Source organism: Mus caroli, unplaced genomic scaffold (assembly GCF_978045245.1).
Source record: "Mus caroli unplaced genomic scaffold, Mus_caroli_1 scaffold_1, whole genome shotgun sequence".
Taxonomy (NCBI): Eukaryota; Metazoa; Chordata; class Mammalia; order Rodentia; family Muridae; genus Mus; species Mus caroli.
In genome coordinates, this window is record NW_028227256.1 from 177,300,830 (window position 1) to 177,318,061 (window position 17,232).

Here is a 17,232-nt window from a genome sequence, read left to right on the forward strand (position 1 = left end):
AACCACTGAGCCATCTCTCAAGCCCAGCATCTGCAGTTTTGTATCACACCTTCTGTATATCTATCTATATGCCTATATTTTTTTATAAACCATTTTAGAGTTATGTTTGTTGAACCGTTTGAAATAATGTTACAGTCAGGTCTTGAACTCAGAAACCCTTTATTCTCTTCCTCCTGAGTACTTGGATTATGGGTATACAAGCAAAGGATTATGGGTATACAATGAACAAGCAAAAGAGTAGGCCCAAGACTGCCTAGGAGGGTCAGCATGATCAACTAGTTCTGATGCTCAGACTCAGCTATATGAGATCTATATCAGATCACACAAAGCTTTTTAAAGACAGTGGCTATTGTATATCTCTGGCTGTCCTGGAACTCTCTGTGTAGATCAGGCTGGCCTTGAACTCATAGTCATCCACCTGCCTCTGCCTGAGGGCTGAGGATATAGGCATACATACTGCCACACCTGCCCCCAAAGGCTCTTTCTTGTGTACACTTCTATGTGCCTTCTGGTAACCCCAGCAAACACACATATGGAAGACTAGCCTCAGTAACAGAGAAATCCTGCTTAAAACATCTTTTTCTATGAGTGATTTCTTACTTCAATCCAAATATTTTGTTGGTTTGTGACCATGCCTCACAATTTCGCCCTGGCTGACCTGAAAAAAGCAGGCTGGCTTCTTTTCTTTTCTTTTTTTTTTTTTTTTTTTTTTTTTTTTTTTTTTTTTTTTTTGGTTTGGTTTGATTTTTGAGACAGGGTTTCTCTGTATAGCCCTGGCTGTCCTGGAACTCACTTTGTAGACCAGGCTGGCCTCGAACTCAGAAATCCACCTGCCTCTGCCTCCCGAGTGCTGGGATTAAAGGTGTGCGCCACCACCGCTTGTAATTTTTTTAAGGTCTATATTTAATGATGTTTTTAAAATGTTTTAACCTCTCTTGAAGCCCACCACTTACCAGAGGTAATGGGAAAGAAAGGATACAGCGGAAATGAGCCAGTTTAAAAAAAAAATTTTTTTTTTAGTAAATCTTATTTATGTTGTCAGGAAATCAGTAGGTTAGTTTATAGGCATCAGTACCGACAGCTCGATCATAAGCACTTTATGGATATATTAGTAGTCTAGTTAGGTAGAGTCAGGATAGTAAACATGAATCAGCAGCAATGGCACTATCTAGTAGAGGCAGTCAGGCCTCAGCCTACTCAGGAGTCAGTAGGAGGGACCCAGACTGACGTCAGCAAAGCGTTCCTTCAGGAGTCTATCTTAGCCTCTCATCTGTGTCCGCTACAGGAAAACACTCCTTCACAGGTTTCTGCCAGCAAAACACCATCCAACACAACTGACTTTCAAAAGAGCCCTTAAGTTTCCACTTCCCCTGCCCTGCCCCTGCCCCTGCCCCTGCCCCTGCCCCTGCCCCTGCCCCTGCCCCTGCCCCTGCCCCTGCCCCTGCCCCTGCCCCTGCCCCTGCCCCTGCCCCTGCCCCTGCCCCTGCCCCTGCCCCTGCCCCTGCCCCGGCCTCTGCCTCCATCAAAGGCATGTGCCATCACACACAGAAATATTCTTATAAGAGTAAATATTAACTTTACTATTGAGTTAGTGTGTGTCTGTGATACGTGTCCATGAGTGTGAGTGAATGTGTGCCTCCGTGTGGGCATAGAGGTTAGAAGACAGGGCTGTGGAAAGATTCTCTCTCCACCTTTTTTTTTAAAGATTTATTTATTTATTATATATAAGTACACTGTAGCTGTTTTCAGACACCCCAGAAGAAGGCATCAGATCTCATTACGGATGGTTGTGAGCCACCAGGTGGTTGCTGGGATTTGAATTCAGGGCCTTCAGAAGAGCAGTCAGTGCTCTTAACTGAAGGAAGATGGAATATTGTAACTTGTTTAGGATTCCACAGCCCTGATCTGGGACTGAGAACAAAGCAGAATAGCCCCCAGGCATGCCAGGGTAGGGCTGTTGTTAAGGCATTCCTAAGAACATCTTGGCCGTAAAGATGAAAAGGTATTCAAGGACAAATGGGGCTACATTATCTAAGCTAACACCATCTGGCCGGAATCTCCCCTCAATCCGAAGACAGGCAGGGTCATCTTATCTAGTCCACACCATCTGGCCGGAACCTCCCTTCTATTACCCCTTGGCGCCGGGTACAAAGATAAGCCCCAAGCCCACCGGAACAAAGCTCTGATGCCCCTTTTGCTGACATGTAATCTTTCTGTTAATGAATCAATCCCATGCCTTTGTCAAAATTCTTTGTATTCCTAACCCTTTGCTTCTTTAAAAACCCCTAACTCCCGAGCCTTGGGGTCGATTCCCCTGCCTCCTGTGTGAAGTACATGTCGACCCAGAGCTCTGCCAATAAAGCCTCGTGCGTCTTGCAACAAGAGAGGATTCTTGTGTTCGTGGGTGCTCCCTGTCCCTGGACTAGAGTGGGGGTCCCTAGATTTGAGGTCCTACATCGTGGGGGCTCGTCCGGGATTTTGGGGGCACCCAGAACCCCAAGAATACCTCTTGGAGGTACGTCTATGTGAGTTTGGTGTGTCTGAGTGCAGCGCTGCTGAATCTGTGTCTCGGTTTTCCAGTTCTAGTATTCTGGCAGCTGCCGCTGAGATCCGTGAGGATCCAGTGTGTGTGCACGTGCGCAGAAGGAGACGTCCTGAGCCGCAAAGCTGCAGCCCTGGGGAGACGTTTCTAGGGCGATCCTGGAGGAGGAAGTGCCCAGGGTCAGAGACAGTCGGGAAGACCCGGCTGTCCTTTGGCAAAGTGAGGGAGATAAAGTGCTCTTTCTGCCAGAGCGGGAGTGGACGTGGAATCCCACCCCATCAGAGGTAGCGTTTGGCTGGTTGTACAAGTTCAGGCAGGGACGAGTGTGCTTGGATGTTCTCGTGTCCCTTGTCTCTGCCTTCGTTTTGTCTCTGTTTTTTGTTATGGGACAGACTATCTCAACCCCGTTATCTTTGACTGAGGACCATTGGACGGACGTTAGGGCAAGAGGACAAAACTTATCAGTAGTAGTTAAAAAGAAACCCTGGCAGTCTTACTGCACCTCAGTATGGCCCACCTTCGGAGTGGGTTGGACTCAGGAAGGGACGTTTCACCTCCCCACCATTAGGGCTGTAAAGGCCGTTGTCTTTCAGGAAGGCTCCGGATCATTTCCAGATCAGCAGCCGTACATCACAGTGTGGGAAGATTTAGCGCGATTCCCGCCTGCCTGGGTTCGCCCATTTCTTTCACCCCTACATCCAGGTACCAAGGTTCTGACGGTTCGAGAGAATGCTGAGAAGGAGAAATTAAAAATACTACCTGAAGGAGCCAGGGAAAAATCCACCCCACCGCAACCAGCAGCTGTTTCTAAAATCTATCCGGAGATAGAGGAACCTCCGGAATGATCCGACTCTCTACCACCGCCTTATCCCCCAGTCCTCCAACCTGCACCCTTTCCCAGCTCCGCAGCCCAGCCCTTGGCTCCGGTGGTGGCTCCACCTTTGGGTCTAGGGAGTGGGGAGGGAGGTACCTCAGCAGGAACAAGAAGCCGGTGGGGAGTGCCCTCAGAGGGGCCAGCTGATTCTACGGTGGCGCTTCCACTTAGAGCTGTTGGAGCTCCCCCTACCGGCCAGAATGACCTACAGCTTCTGCAATATTGGCCGTTTTCTTCCTCTGACCTTTATAACTGGAAAGTAAACCATCCTCTTTCTCAGATAACCCTACAGGGCTTACAGGGTTGACAGAGTCTCTGATGTACTCACACCAGCCCACCTGGGATGACTGCCAGCAGCTCCTACAAACCCTGTTTACCACGGAGTAGAGAGAGAGAATTCTCCTCGAGGCACGGAAGAATGTCCGAGATGGAGCTGGACGGCCGGTCCAGACCTCGGTCGAGATAGACGAAGGATTTCCCTTAACTCGCCCCCAATGGGATTATAACACAGCACAAGGTAGGGAACGGCTGTCCAATTACCGACGGGCACTAGTTGCGAGTCTCAGAGGGGCTGCTCGAAGGCCCACAAATTTGGCTAAGGTAAGAGAAGTTATGCAGGGGCCAGCTGAGGCCCCCTCAGTTTTTTTAGAAAGACTCATGGAGGCTTATAGGAGGTATACCCTGTTCGACCCTACGACAGAGGGGCAGCAGGCTTCAGTGATTATGGCCTACATAGGGCAGTCAGATCCTGATATTAGAAGGAAGCTGCAGCGGATTGAAGGATTGCAAGATTATACTATAAGGGATGTGGTTAGGGAGGCTGAGAAAGTGTATCACAAGAGAGAAACAGAAGAGGAAAAGTTAGAGAGAGAAAAGAAGGAGAGAAAAGAAGATGAAGATAAGAGAGACAGGAGACAGGAGAGACCTCTGACTCGAATTCTGGCCACAGTGGTAGATAGAGAAAGGGATAGGACTAGACAGACAGGGGACCTGAGAGATGAGAAAAGGCAGGGGCCAAGGAGACCCAAAAAAGACCGACCACGCCTAGAAAAAGACCAGTGCACATACTGCAAGGAGAAAGGCCACTGGGCCAGCGAGTGTCCTAAAAAGAAGCAAGGGACACAAGTATTGTCTCTCGGAGAAGGTAAAGACTAGGGGAGATGGGGCTCGGTCCCCCTCCCCGAGCCTAGGGTAACCCTAGAAGTGGAGGGGATCCCTTTACATTTTCTGGTCGATATGGGCGCAGAGTTTTCAGTGCTTTAAAACCCCGCTAGGAAAGTTAAAAAAAAAAAAAAGAGAAAACCTTAGTAATTGGAGCCACAGGACAAAAGTCATACCCATGGACTACAACCAGGACAGTAGACCTAGGACGGAATCAGGTGACTCACTCGTTCCTGGTCATTCCGGAGTGCCCTGTGCCCCTGCTAGGAAAAGACTTATTGACTAAATTGAAGGCACAAATAACCTTTTCCCCTCCTGGGCCGATAGTGTCATGGGGAATAGAACAGCCTCAGACTTTAGCACTATCTCTGCAACTGGGAGAAGAATACCGGATTTATCAAAGCAAGTCAAAACCCCCTGAGGGGCTACAGGACTGGCTTGATCAATTTCCCCAGGCATGGGCCGAGACAGGAGGAATGGGGTTGGCAAGACAAGTTCCCCCGGTAGTGATCGAGCTTAAGTCGGGGGCCACCCCCATTGGTGTTCGCCAGTACCGTATGAGCAAAGAGGCATGAGAAGGTATAAGTCCTCATATCACCAGATTACTTCAGCAGGGGATCCTAGTTCCCTGCAAATCCTCTTGGAATACCCCACTGCTCCCGGTAAAGAAGCCAGGAACAAATGACTACTGCCCAGTCCAAGACCTTAGAGAGGTAAACAAAAGAGTACAAGACATTCACCCTATAGTGTCCAACCCTTATAGCCTGCTTAGCACCTTGCCACCTGAACGAACTTGGTACACTGTTTTAGATCTTAAAGATGCCTTCTTCTGTCTAAGATTGCATCCCAATAGCCAGCCAGTGTTCGCCTTTGAGTGGCAAGATCCAGAGAGTGGAAGGGCGGGACAGCTCACCTGGACGAGGCTGCCCCAAGGGTTCAAAAATTCGCCCACTCTGTTTGATGAAGCCTTACATCGAGACTTGGCCTCTTTCAGAGTCAATAATCCACAAGTGACTCTTGTGCAATATGCAGATGACCTTTTGCTAGCTGCAGGGACACGAGAGGAGTGTGAACTGGGAACTCGGAATCTCCTGGTTGAGTTAGGTGAGTTGGGGTATCGAGCCTCAGCTAAGAAGGTGCAGCTATGCAGGACCCAGGTGACTTATCTGGGATACGTCCTGAAAGATAGACAATGATGGCTGACTGATGCCAGAAAACAAACAGTGATGCGGATTCCAACTCCCACCACTCCCCGTCAGGTAAGAGAGTTCCTGGGAACAGCAGGATTCTGCAGACTGTGGGTACCGGGATTTGCCACCCTAGCAGCCCCTTTGTACCCCCTGACGAAAGAAAAAGGGGAATTTACCTGGACCCAAGTCCATCAGTCGGCTTTTGAGACTCTGAAAAAGACTTTGCTTCAGGCCCCTGTCCTGGCAGTGCCAAATTTAAATAAGCCGTTTACCCTATACATCGATGAAAGAAACGGAATAGCACGAGGGGTCCTCACTCAGACTCTGGGGCCCTGGAAGCGTCCCGTGGCTTATCTATCAAAGAACCTGGACCCTGTGGCTAGCGGATGGCCTTCTTGCCTGCGTGCGGTAGCGGCTACGGCAGTGATGGTAAAGGATGCTGATAAACTAACCATGGGCCAAAATGTCACTGTGGTGGCTCCACACTCTCTTGAGAGCATTATCAGGCAGCCGCTGGACCGATGGATGACCAACACTCGAATGACCCACTATCAGAGCCTGCTCCTCACTGAGCGAGTGACTTTCGCCGCTCCTACCTCTCTCAACCCTGCCACCTTGTTACCCGAAATTGATGAGACTCCAGTGCACAACTGTGAAGAAATATTGGCAGAAGAAACTGGAACTCGACCAGACCTCACAGATCAGCCATGGCCGGGAGCAGCGACTTGGTACACTGACGGAAGTAGCTTCGTGGTGGAAGGTAAGCGCAAAGCAGGGGCAGTGGTAGTAGATGGAAAATCTGTTATATGGTCCAGCAGTTTGCCTGAAGGAACATCAGCCCAAAAAGCTGAGCTTATTGCTTTGACACAAGCTTTGAGACTGGCTGAGGGCAAGGTTATCAACATCTATACGGATAGCCGATATGCTTTTGCTACGGCTCATGTCCATGGGGCAATCTACAGACAGCGTGGCCTGTTAACTTCTGCAGGGAGAGACATCAAAAACACAGAAGAGATTCTTAGCCTGCTAGAGGCTGTCCACCTGCCTCTCAAGGTGGCGATCATCCACTGCCCAGGACATCAAAAAGGAACTGGACCAATAGAGAGAGGAAACCAGATAGCAGACCAAGTGGCTAAGGAGGTGGCCCAGGTGGCCAATGACTTTGGTGATCAAAAACGCGCCCCAGATGGTTGAAGGGAGGACTGAGAGAAAAGAGTTCTCACAGAAGAAGAGGGGCTAAAATATTTAGCTGACATTCATCGCCTGACTCACTTAGGAGTTAAAAAGATGATAAGGCTGGTCAGTAGGTCCCCTTATCGCATCCCTGAACTACAATTGTCGAGCCTGTGCACTCACCAATGCCAGATCCAGTAAGCTCTATGGTGGAAAACGTCTAAGGGGGGATAGACCGGGGACCTACTGGGAAGTCGACTTTACAGAGTGTACTGGCTATTTTTGTGTCAACTTGACACAGCTGGAGTTATCACAGAGAAAGGAGCTTCAGTTGAGGAAATGACTCCATGAGATCCAACTGTAAGGCATTTTCTCAATTAGTGATCAAGGGGGGAAGGCCCCTTGTGGGTGGGACCATCCCTGGGCTGGTAGTCTTGGGTTCTATAAGAGAGTAGGCTGAGCAAGCCAGGGGAGGCAAGCCAGTAAAGAACATCCCTCCATGTCCTCTGTATCAGCTCCTGCTCCCTGACCTGTCTGAGTTCCAGTCCTGACTTCCTTTGGTGATGAACAGCAGCATGGAAGTGTAAGCCGAATAAACCCTTTCCTCCCCAACTTGCTTCTTGGTCATGATGTTTGTGCAGGAATAGAAACCCTGACTAAGACAAATTGGTACCAGCAGAGTGGGGTATTCCTGTGACAACCTGACCATGTTTTGGGGAGGACTGTGGAAGGACTTTGGAACTTTGGGCCAGAAGATCCATTCGGTGTTAAGAGCTCTGTCGAATTCTGTGTAGGAGCTTGGAAGATAATGTTGAGAACAGTGCAGAGGATGGAGGCCTGGGTTGTGAAATTTCAGAGGGAAAATTAAAGACTCTCTTCAGGGCCATTGCTGTTTTTATTGTGAAGATTTTGTAGTTCTGGTTAGCTGGGGCTGAAGAATCAGCTGTGATTAACAAGATACCAGAACTACTAAAGCAAAAACTTTGCATTACTGGGACTATTGATGCTGGTTAGCTGGAGCTAAGAAATTAGCAGTGATTAAGAAGAGACCAGCATCGTTGAGGTGACATCTTCTGGGAAGTGTTTTCTGAAAGCACAAAGAGGCTGTGTTCCAGAGATAGGCAAGGTTGTACTCCTTCTGCAGTGGGACTTGGTAATGTGTAAGGGTCACCCAGGTGGTACTGGTTTTGAAGGCATGAAGGGGTCACACAGCAGCTCAGGCTCGGCACTGTGAGAGGCCATGGAAGGCCATTGGTGAAGGTGCAGCCCCAGTTGTAATTGAAGGCCCAGGACTGAAGGGGTCACGCAGTGTTTTGGAGATGCCAGTACCAGGAGATGACCACCAAGAGCAGCAGCAGCAGTGGAGTACAGGCATCTGGAGCCCAGAGGACGACATGTGTGCTACAAAGGGCATGGCTGGAGAAGTGACCCAAGCCCTTGGAGGAGTCCAGAAGATCGTGAGTTGGATCCCAGACGTTGGACGGTTGGAGATTGATTTTTGCTTTGATTGTGACTGTGCCCTGATATTTTCCCTCTTGAAGGAAGAAACTGTTTTAGTGGAGCCCACAGTTAAGAGACTTTTAATTGTAAAAAGACTTTGGATTTTAAAAGAGATGGATATTTTAAAGAGATTGAAATTTTAAGAATATGTAAAGACTGTGGGACTTTTAAAGTTATTTAGATCTTGGAGATCAATAAGAATGTAAGGGTTGAGGCTTACTAGTGATGTGTTTGTGTGTCAAGTTGACAAGGGGTCAATTGTACTGGCTATTTTTGTGTCAACTTGACACAGCTGGAGTTATCACAGAGAAAGGAGCTTCAGTTGAGGAAATGACTCCATGAGATCCAACTGTAAGGCATTTTCTCAATTAGTGATCAAGGGGGGAAGGCCCCTTGTGGGTGGGACCATCCCTGGGCTGGTAGTCTTGGGTTCTATAAGAGAGTAGGCTGAGCAAGCCAGGGGAGGCAAGCCAGTAAAGAACATCCCTCCATGTCCTCTGTATCAGCTCCTGCTCCCTGACCTGTCTGAGTTCCAGTCCTGACTTCCTTTGGTGATGAACAGCAGCATGGAAGTGTAAGCCGAATAAACCCTTTCCTCCCCAACTTGCTTCTTGGTCATGATGTTTGTGCAGGAATAGAAACCCTGACTAAGACACAGAGGTAAAGCCAGCCTGATATGGAAATAAGTATCTGTTAGTCTTTATAGATACCTTTTCAGGGTGGGTTGAAGCGTTCCCCACCAAGAAAGAAACAGCTACTGTAGTAGCCAAGAAGATACTTGAAGAAATTCTTCCTCGCTTCGGAGTACCCAAGGTAATCGGGTCAGACAATGGGCCTGCCTTTGTCTCTCAGGTAAGCCAGGGATTGGCCAGACAGTTGGGGACAAATTGGAAATTACATTGTGCCTACAGACCCCAAAGTTCAGGAAAGGTAGAGAGGATGAATAGAACTCTCAAGGAGACCTTAACCAAATTAGCGTTAGAGTCCGGCGGGAATGATTGGACAGCCCTCCTCCCTTGTGCTCTATTCCGGGCTCGAAATACTCCGGGAGCCCTAGGTCTAACACCTTTTGAATTATTATATGGGGCGCCCCCGCCTATTTATATGACGGTAGAAAGTAAGACTTGCCCAGACATTTCCTTTGTTCCTTCTACTCGCCTTTTAGCCCGTCTCAAGGCTCTTGAAAAGGTGAGGAAAGAAGTCTGGGAACAATTAAAAGAAACCTACGTCGCTGGTGATATTCAGGTGCCGCACCAGTTCGAAGTGGGAGACGCTGTCCTGGTGAGGAGACATCGAGCGGGGAACCTTGAGCCACAGTGGAAAGGACCCTACCTGGTGCTGCTGACAACACCCACTGCCGTCAAAGTAGAAGGAACCCCTCCCTGGGTTCATGCGTCCCAAGTCAAGAAGGCTCCCCCAGAGACTGACCCAGATGAGTGGACTTTGGAAAGAACTGCTAATCCTCTTAAGCTACGCCTGCTGCGCAGGGGTGGCCCCACCAGACTTTAACCCTCACACTCCAATTCAGCAGTCTTGGGAGGTGCTTAATGAAGAGGGAAACATTGTGTGGGCGGCCACCGCAGTGCACCCCCCTTGGACTTGGTGGCCTGATCTCACACCCGACATCTGTAAGTTAGCAGCAGGATCTCTCACTTGGGACCTCCCTGATCATACCGATCTTAGTAACCCACCCCCTGAAGAGCGGTGTGTCCCAAACGGGATAGGGAGCACGTATGGATGTTCGGGGCAGTTCTATCGAGCTAATCTTAGAGCCGCAGATTTCTATGTTTGCCCTGGTCAGGGTCAGAGCAGAAGGCTTCAACAGGAGTGTGGAGGGGCATCAAGTTTTTTTTTTTTTTTTTTTTTTTTTTTTTTTTGCGGTAAATGGGGATGCGAAACAACAGGAGACGCCTACTGGAATCCTTCCTCTGCCTGGGATCTAATCACGGTAAAACGGGGTAGTGGCCATGATGGGTCAAACCAAGGAGAAAGGGACCCCTCTAAGTATACGGAGAATGGGTGTGCTTTTAAAAACAGCCCCCCAGGACCATGCAAAGGTAAATACTGCAACCCCCTACTTATAAAATTCACCGAGAAAGGGAGACAAGATCGTCAGAGTTGGCTTAAGGGAAATAGGTGGGGCTGGCGAGTATACGCTCCATCAACAGACCCTGGGTTCATATTTAAGATCAGACTGACAGTGGGAGACCCGGCAGTGGCACCCATAGGGCCCAACAAGGTCCTTATGGAACAGGGCCCCCCAGCCAAATCCAAACCCCCGACTTAAATGCCCGCCCTCCCCACGGGCCCCTCTTATACTGCCACTCTCACTCCCACCGCCGCCTTACAAAACCCCCTAACTGTGGCCCCAACAAACCCTTCGACGGGACAGAGACTGTTTAATTTAGTGAGAGGAGCTTTCTATGCCCTCAGTAGAACAAATCCAGATGCCACTGAGGACTGCTGGCTATGCTTGTCCTCGGGCCTCCCTTATTATGAAGGAATTGCTTTTGATGGAGATTTCAATAAAACTAGCAGCCATGCCTCCTGCTCATGGGGGACAGGGCAGAAATTGACTCTGACTGAGGTATCGGCAAGAAACCCAGGTCTCTGTATAGGTACCCCCCCATCCTACCCACAAACATCTGTGTGGCCGAATTCAATCTGTATCCAGAATAGAAACTAATTATTATCTTGTGCCGTCTCCAGTTGGCTGGTGGGCCTGTAATTCAGGACTTACCCCCTGTGTATCAACTAAGGTTTTAAAATTTTCCCATGATTTCTGTGTTATGATCCAACTGTTACCTAGAGTGTATTATCATTCTACATCTAGCCTAGAAGAAATGTACGCTGGTACAAGATTTAAGAGAGAACCTGTTACTTTAACCTTAGCCACCATTTTGGGCATTGGGATGGCAGTAGGAGTGGGTACGGGAGTATCGGCCTTAACTGAAGGGAGACAAGGGATCCAATCCTTAAGAGATGCTGTTAACGAAGATCTAGAGATGTTAGAAAAGTCAATTGATGCTTTGGAAAAATCTTTATCCTCACTATCAGAAGTAGTGTTACAGAATAGGAGAGGTCTTGATCTGCTCTTCCTAAAAGAGGGAGGATTGTGTGCAGCCCTGAAAGAAGAGTGCTGTTTTTATGCAAAGTTGAGGGAAAGACTCGAACGGCGAAAGCAAGAACAAGAGGCACAACAGGGATGGTTAGAGTCATGGTATTCTCGGTCACAGTGGACGACATCCTTATTTTCTGCCCTAGCTGGACCCGTTATTTTCATATGTCTAATTCTGATCTTTGGTCCCTGCGTAAGTAATAGGGGAATGGCTTTCATCCAGAGCAGGATAGATGCAGTCAAATTCCTGATTTTACAACGACAATACTAACCCATAATTCAGATAGAAGAAGAATTAGGAGACACGGGGTTCTAAATTCTAGGATTAGAATTATTTAGTAGAAGAAGAGGGGTATGAAGGAAGATGGAATATTGTAACTTGTTTAAGATCCCACAGCCCTGATCTGGGACTGAGAACAAAGCAGAATAGCCCCCAGGCATGCCAGGTCAGGGCTGTTGTTAAGGCATTCCTAAGAACATCTTGGATTCTTGTGTTCGTTAGTGCTCCCTGTCCCTGGATTAGAGTGGGGGTCCCTAGATTTGGGGTCCTACATAACCACTGAGCCATCTCTCCAGTCCCTCTCCACTTTTATGTGACTTGCAGAGCAAGCCTTTCACCCCCTGAACTATCTCACCAGCCTTTCCCCGTCTCACTTAAGTATGTACCCACTGTTTTATCATAACTTGCATTGTTTCATTGTGTTATGCTTGGTGCTGGAAATAGAGCCGGGACTCACTACAAATCCTTTAAAGTTACTCTGTGAGATCTCTCTCTCTCTCTCTCTCTCTCTCTCTCTCTCTCTCTCTCTCTCTTGTCCTGACAGGGTCCATCCAGCAGACATGACCACATGGTTTATCCCACATCCACTTTTTCATGCTCAGCGTGAATTCTCTTCACATTGCAACATTCACTTTCACACTCAAACCTGTATTCACTATTTTGGAGCCTTTTTATGCTGTGGGTTGAGCTCAGAGCCTTGTGCATTTTGGGCACAACTGCTCTACACTGACATGTCCAGCCCACGTATTCTTTTACTTACAACAGTCTCATGACACTAGAGAAATAAAGGGAGGACTCAAGTGTTCATAGCACAGCAGCTTATTCACAATCGCAAAAAGGAGGAATAAACAAGTTTGTGGTACCTGGGTACATGTGGTGCATGAGTGTGCAAGAATATTTTTCTGCCATTAAAGGGAATGACATTCTGAGCTGGTAAGATGAAGTGTTTGCGGCCAATTCTGACCACCTTGGTTGAGACATGTAATTTTAAGAGAGACAGAGACAGAGACAGAGAGAGACGTGGGGGAGAGAGAACTGACTTGGCCAGTTGGTCCTATGGACCCCACACAGTCTCTCTTTCACTCTAAAATGAATAAATAAATATAATGCAAAATGTAAGTGATGAAATTATTTTGTTTTGTTGTTTTGTTTTGTTTTGTTTTGTTTTGTTTTTGTTTTTTCGAGACAGGGTTTCTCTGTATAGTCCTGGCTGTCCTGGAACTCACTCTGTAGACCAGGCTGGCCTCGAACTCAGAAATCCACCTGCCTCTGCCTCCCGAGTGCTGAGATTAAAGGCGTGAGCCACCACGCCCGGCTAAGTGATGAAATTCTAACACATGAAACAAGTAAGGTGAGTTACATCAGATGCAAAAGGACGAACATGAAGGACCAGGGCAGACAAATAGCACAGAGGGAGGGAAATCAGTAAGTGGAAATAGAGTTTCCATTTGGAAAAATGACAATGTTAGGGAAATACATGGTGGTAGCAGAAGTACAATGATGATTAGAACACTAAATATTTCCCTGGAAAGATGGCTCAGAAGGTCAAGTCACTTGCTGCCAAGAATGATGATCTGCAGGTTCAATCCCAGAGACCCACTGAGTACAAGAAAAGAGTCTAGTCTACTCTTAGAGCTTGACTTTTGACACCAGGTACATGTGTCCATGCAGGCATGCATGCATACACACAAATTAAATAGACACATAAATGTAGTTTCTAAAGTTCATTTTTTAAATTATATTTTAATTTTCTTTATTATTTTGTACACATGTGGATGATACATGTAGTTGTTTCCTCTATTCTGGAATCCTGGGATCGAATTCAGATTGTGTGAATTGTAAGGCAAGCCCCTTTACCAGATGAACCAAGCTGTTGACCCAAAAATATTAAACATTTGAGAGCTGGGGAGATGGCTCAGATGATAAAGTGTCTGCCAAGTAAGCGTGAAGACTTGAGTTCAGATTCCCAATACCCAACCAAAAAGAGCCAGGCACAGTTACACAGGCCAAATAAGATGGGGAAATATTGAGGCACATTGATCTCTAGCCTGCACACAAACACACACTCAAGTATACATATCTATGTGCACATGTGTGCACAAACACATTCATACACCACACAGAAAGATGTAAGTAAAAATATGCAAAAATTAATGCTTCCTTGCCCGTCTCTGTCATTCTCACTTGCTCCCTTTTAACGACCAGGTGGGAATCACTGGAGCATGGGATGATAAGCCTTAGTTCCCATAAACCCTAATTGTAAGGTGAATACACTATTTTATTAGCAAGAGGTAAATTAAACAGTGGCTATAAATGTTCGCTATAACCTCGGCCAGCGGTCTGAGTAATAAACTGAGCAAACAGTTAGCCAAGAATTGCTGAACTGTTTCAAAAACTCTCTGAGATGCCTTACCAATGATGTAGTATATATTCACTGCACATGGAACTCAAAATTCACCATCTTCTAATAAATTTAACATCCAGTTTTGTGGCTTGAAGGTCATTAATCTCGGACATCACTTCAGGAGCGTGCGGATTTCAGCAACTCTTCTCTCTCCCCTTTTTTCCTACTTGTTAATTTTTTTAAATTTAATTTACCTTTATGAATGTTATGAGGAATATTTTGCCTATATATATAAATATGTGTGTGTGTGTGTGCGCGCGCACACGCGCGTGTGTGCAGAGCCTTCTAAGACTCCTATCTTGTTGATATTACACGTATGAGCCAATGCTCGTGGCTGCATCATTTATTTTCTAACTGCAAAATTATCAGTATTCCCCAAGCAAAAGTATTATTGAATGTTCCTGAGGGAGACTCATGCTGGAATGTGAAGGCCTTTAGTCCTCTTCTTAGTCTTTCAGCACTTAGTCTTCAATCCTATCTGGAAGAGAACTGTGTGGGCAGCTATTTCGTTTTCCTAGGTAAAACATTTTTCTTAAGCTGGACAGTATGGGCTTAGATTTTTTAAAAAAACTATTTTACTTGGGTTCTTTAACGCTTCAACTTCCCTTTTGTCCACCTTCCAGGGGTAGAGGGAAAGAAGGGTTAATAGGAAACAGAGTTCGTGGATCTGTTTCGAGGTAGTTCTTAGGGGCGATTCCAGTCTTTGTTGTCAGGATATCAGCAGTCCAGTCTAAAACATCAAACATGAATCAACAACAACAGTCCAGTCCAGTTGTCAAACACCAAACCTAAATGAGTGGCAGCAGCTCAAACCAGAAGAAACTACAAGGCTCTGCTAAATCTGCAGGAGTTGGTAGAAGTGGCCAGAAGTAGCCAGAATACGACAAGAAGTTCTCTATGAAGTTGGAACAAAGGAAGGTCAGCAAAGACCAGCAAAGTGTTGCAAGGCAAGACAGTGCAAGAGCATCATTCACTGTCTGTGGGGTTCTACTCATACTCTTTCCAGACATGTGCCCTCTCAAGTGTCTGCCTCAGCAAAACATCCTCTCATAAGACAGCTTCCAAAAAGACATCACATGGCACAATTGAGTGTCCAAAAAAACCAGAGATTTCCACTTCAGGACAGTGGTGGCACACTCCATTAATCCCAAAACTTGGGATGCAGAGGCAAGCCAGCCTGGTCTACACAGTGAGTTCCAGGATAGCCAGGGCTACACAGAGAAATTCTGTCTCAGATAAACAAAACAAAAACAAACAAACCATAAAAATATAGCAGAAAGAATTGATGAAAGGATGGTGTGGTGGTTTGAATAGGTTTGGCCCACGGAGACTCGTGTTTGAATGCTTGGCCCATAGGGAGTGGCATTGTTAAGAGATATGGTCTCATTGCCGAAAGTGTGGGGGCAGACTTGAGATTATATATTGTGGTGATTTGAATATGCTTGGCCCATTGAAGTGGCACTATGACGAGGTGTGACCTTTTTGGATTAGGTGTGGCCTTATTGGAGGAAGTGTATCACTATCAGGGTGGGCTTTAAGAGTCCCTCCTATGCTCAAGTTCCACCTGGTGCAGAAGAAGACCTCCTGCTGACTGCCTGTGAAATTCAATCTTAAAATCTTAAAAGGGTTAATGATATGTGGTGGTTTAAATAAGATGGCCCCCTTAGGCTCATGATTGAATGCTTTGTCATCAGGGAATGACATTAGTTGAGAAGGATTCAGAGGTATGGCCATGTTGGAGGAAGTAGGGCTGGGCTTTAAGGTTTCAAAAGCCTAAGCCCGACCTAGTGGCTTTCTGTCTGCTGCCTGTGGTCCTAGATGTAGAACTCTCAGCTACCTCTCCAACACCATGTTTGCCTGCATGCCACCATGCTGAGAATGAACTAAACTTCTAAAACTGTAAGCCAGACCTAATTAATTGCTTTCTCTTAGAAGAGTTGCTGTGGTCTCTACACAACAATAGAACACTAAGAGATGGTGGAATCAGATTTCCAGACGTTTAGAATTGTTGTTTGTCAATAACTGTTGGTTGCTACGTAGACTTCTTGAGTAGACCATGCCTGCCAGGAACTCACAGAGATCCTCCAGTCTTTGCCCTGCAAGTACTGGATTAGAGCATGCCTTTCAAGAACCACATAATTCTTGATTGACCCCAGTGCTAAGATTCAGGAAACCTCAGTGGTCCAGGGAGTAGTAATGGCGTTCATAGATTATTACTATCACAAGGTGTAACTGAGTTAAGAAAGCTCAGGCAAGCCTGGTGTTGATCAAACAATTGATCAAGAAAAGAATATATGGAAAAAACAGATTATAAAAATACTAGAAAGATTAAATGTGGCAGAGATAAAATATATTATATAGGTAAATTGTCACTGACTCTGGGTTGGTCTTGGGGCTATATCCCTTTAATCTGAGCATTAGAAAGGATGAGGCAAGTGGGTCTCCATGAGTTTGAGGTCATCTCAGTTCTAGGCTAGCCAGGACTACTATAGTGAGATCTGACTCAAAATCAAACAAACAAAATACAAAAGTGGAAGTCGTCAGAAATGAAGAGTCAGCACATCCCTGCGTCAGGTTAAAGTGTCCCTGTCCTGGATCCGGCTGGGTCCCTGGGTCAGGCTGACAAATATAAAAAGAGAGCATCCAAGGTTATTAAAAACACTGCGCTCTAGAGAACAACTAGAGTGCAGAGCATTTCCAAAAGAGGTTCATCATGATATAAAAATGGCAGCAGTGGGAACCAGAGGTCAGAAAGTTGTCCATGTACAGAAGAACCCTCTGCCTGGAAATCTATGGAAAGTATGGAAATCTATGGAAAATTATGAAAACTCCAGGACTGCCTACTCCAGCAGGGCTTCCCTCGTCATTTCTGGGTGTTGTAAGTGCCTGGTCTAATCCTGCTAGCTTGCTTGCTTTCCCAATCAGGATGTTCCACATGCTCAGTTTGAAGATGCTTTGTTTTGTTTTGTTTTTTGTTTGTTTTTGGTTTT

The 17,232-nt window shown here is 46.6% G+C and overlaps 1 protein-coding gene across 1 annotated transcript in view; it reads right to left on the minus strand.

Annotated features, from left to right (window-relative positions):
* The window catches only part of Smyd3 (SET and MYND domain containing 3), a 580,304-nt gene extending 570,510 nt beyond the window's left edge, over nucleotides 1–9,794 (minus strand). The window contains exon 1 of the mRNA XM_085843350.1: nucleotides 9,773–9,794. The gene's annotated coding sequence lies outside the window, so the exon portion shown is untranslated. The remainder of the gene's footprint in view (nucleotides 1–9,772) is intronic.
* Between the last annotated feature and the right edge of the window lie 7,438 nt (nucleotides 9,795–17,232).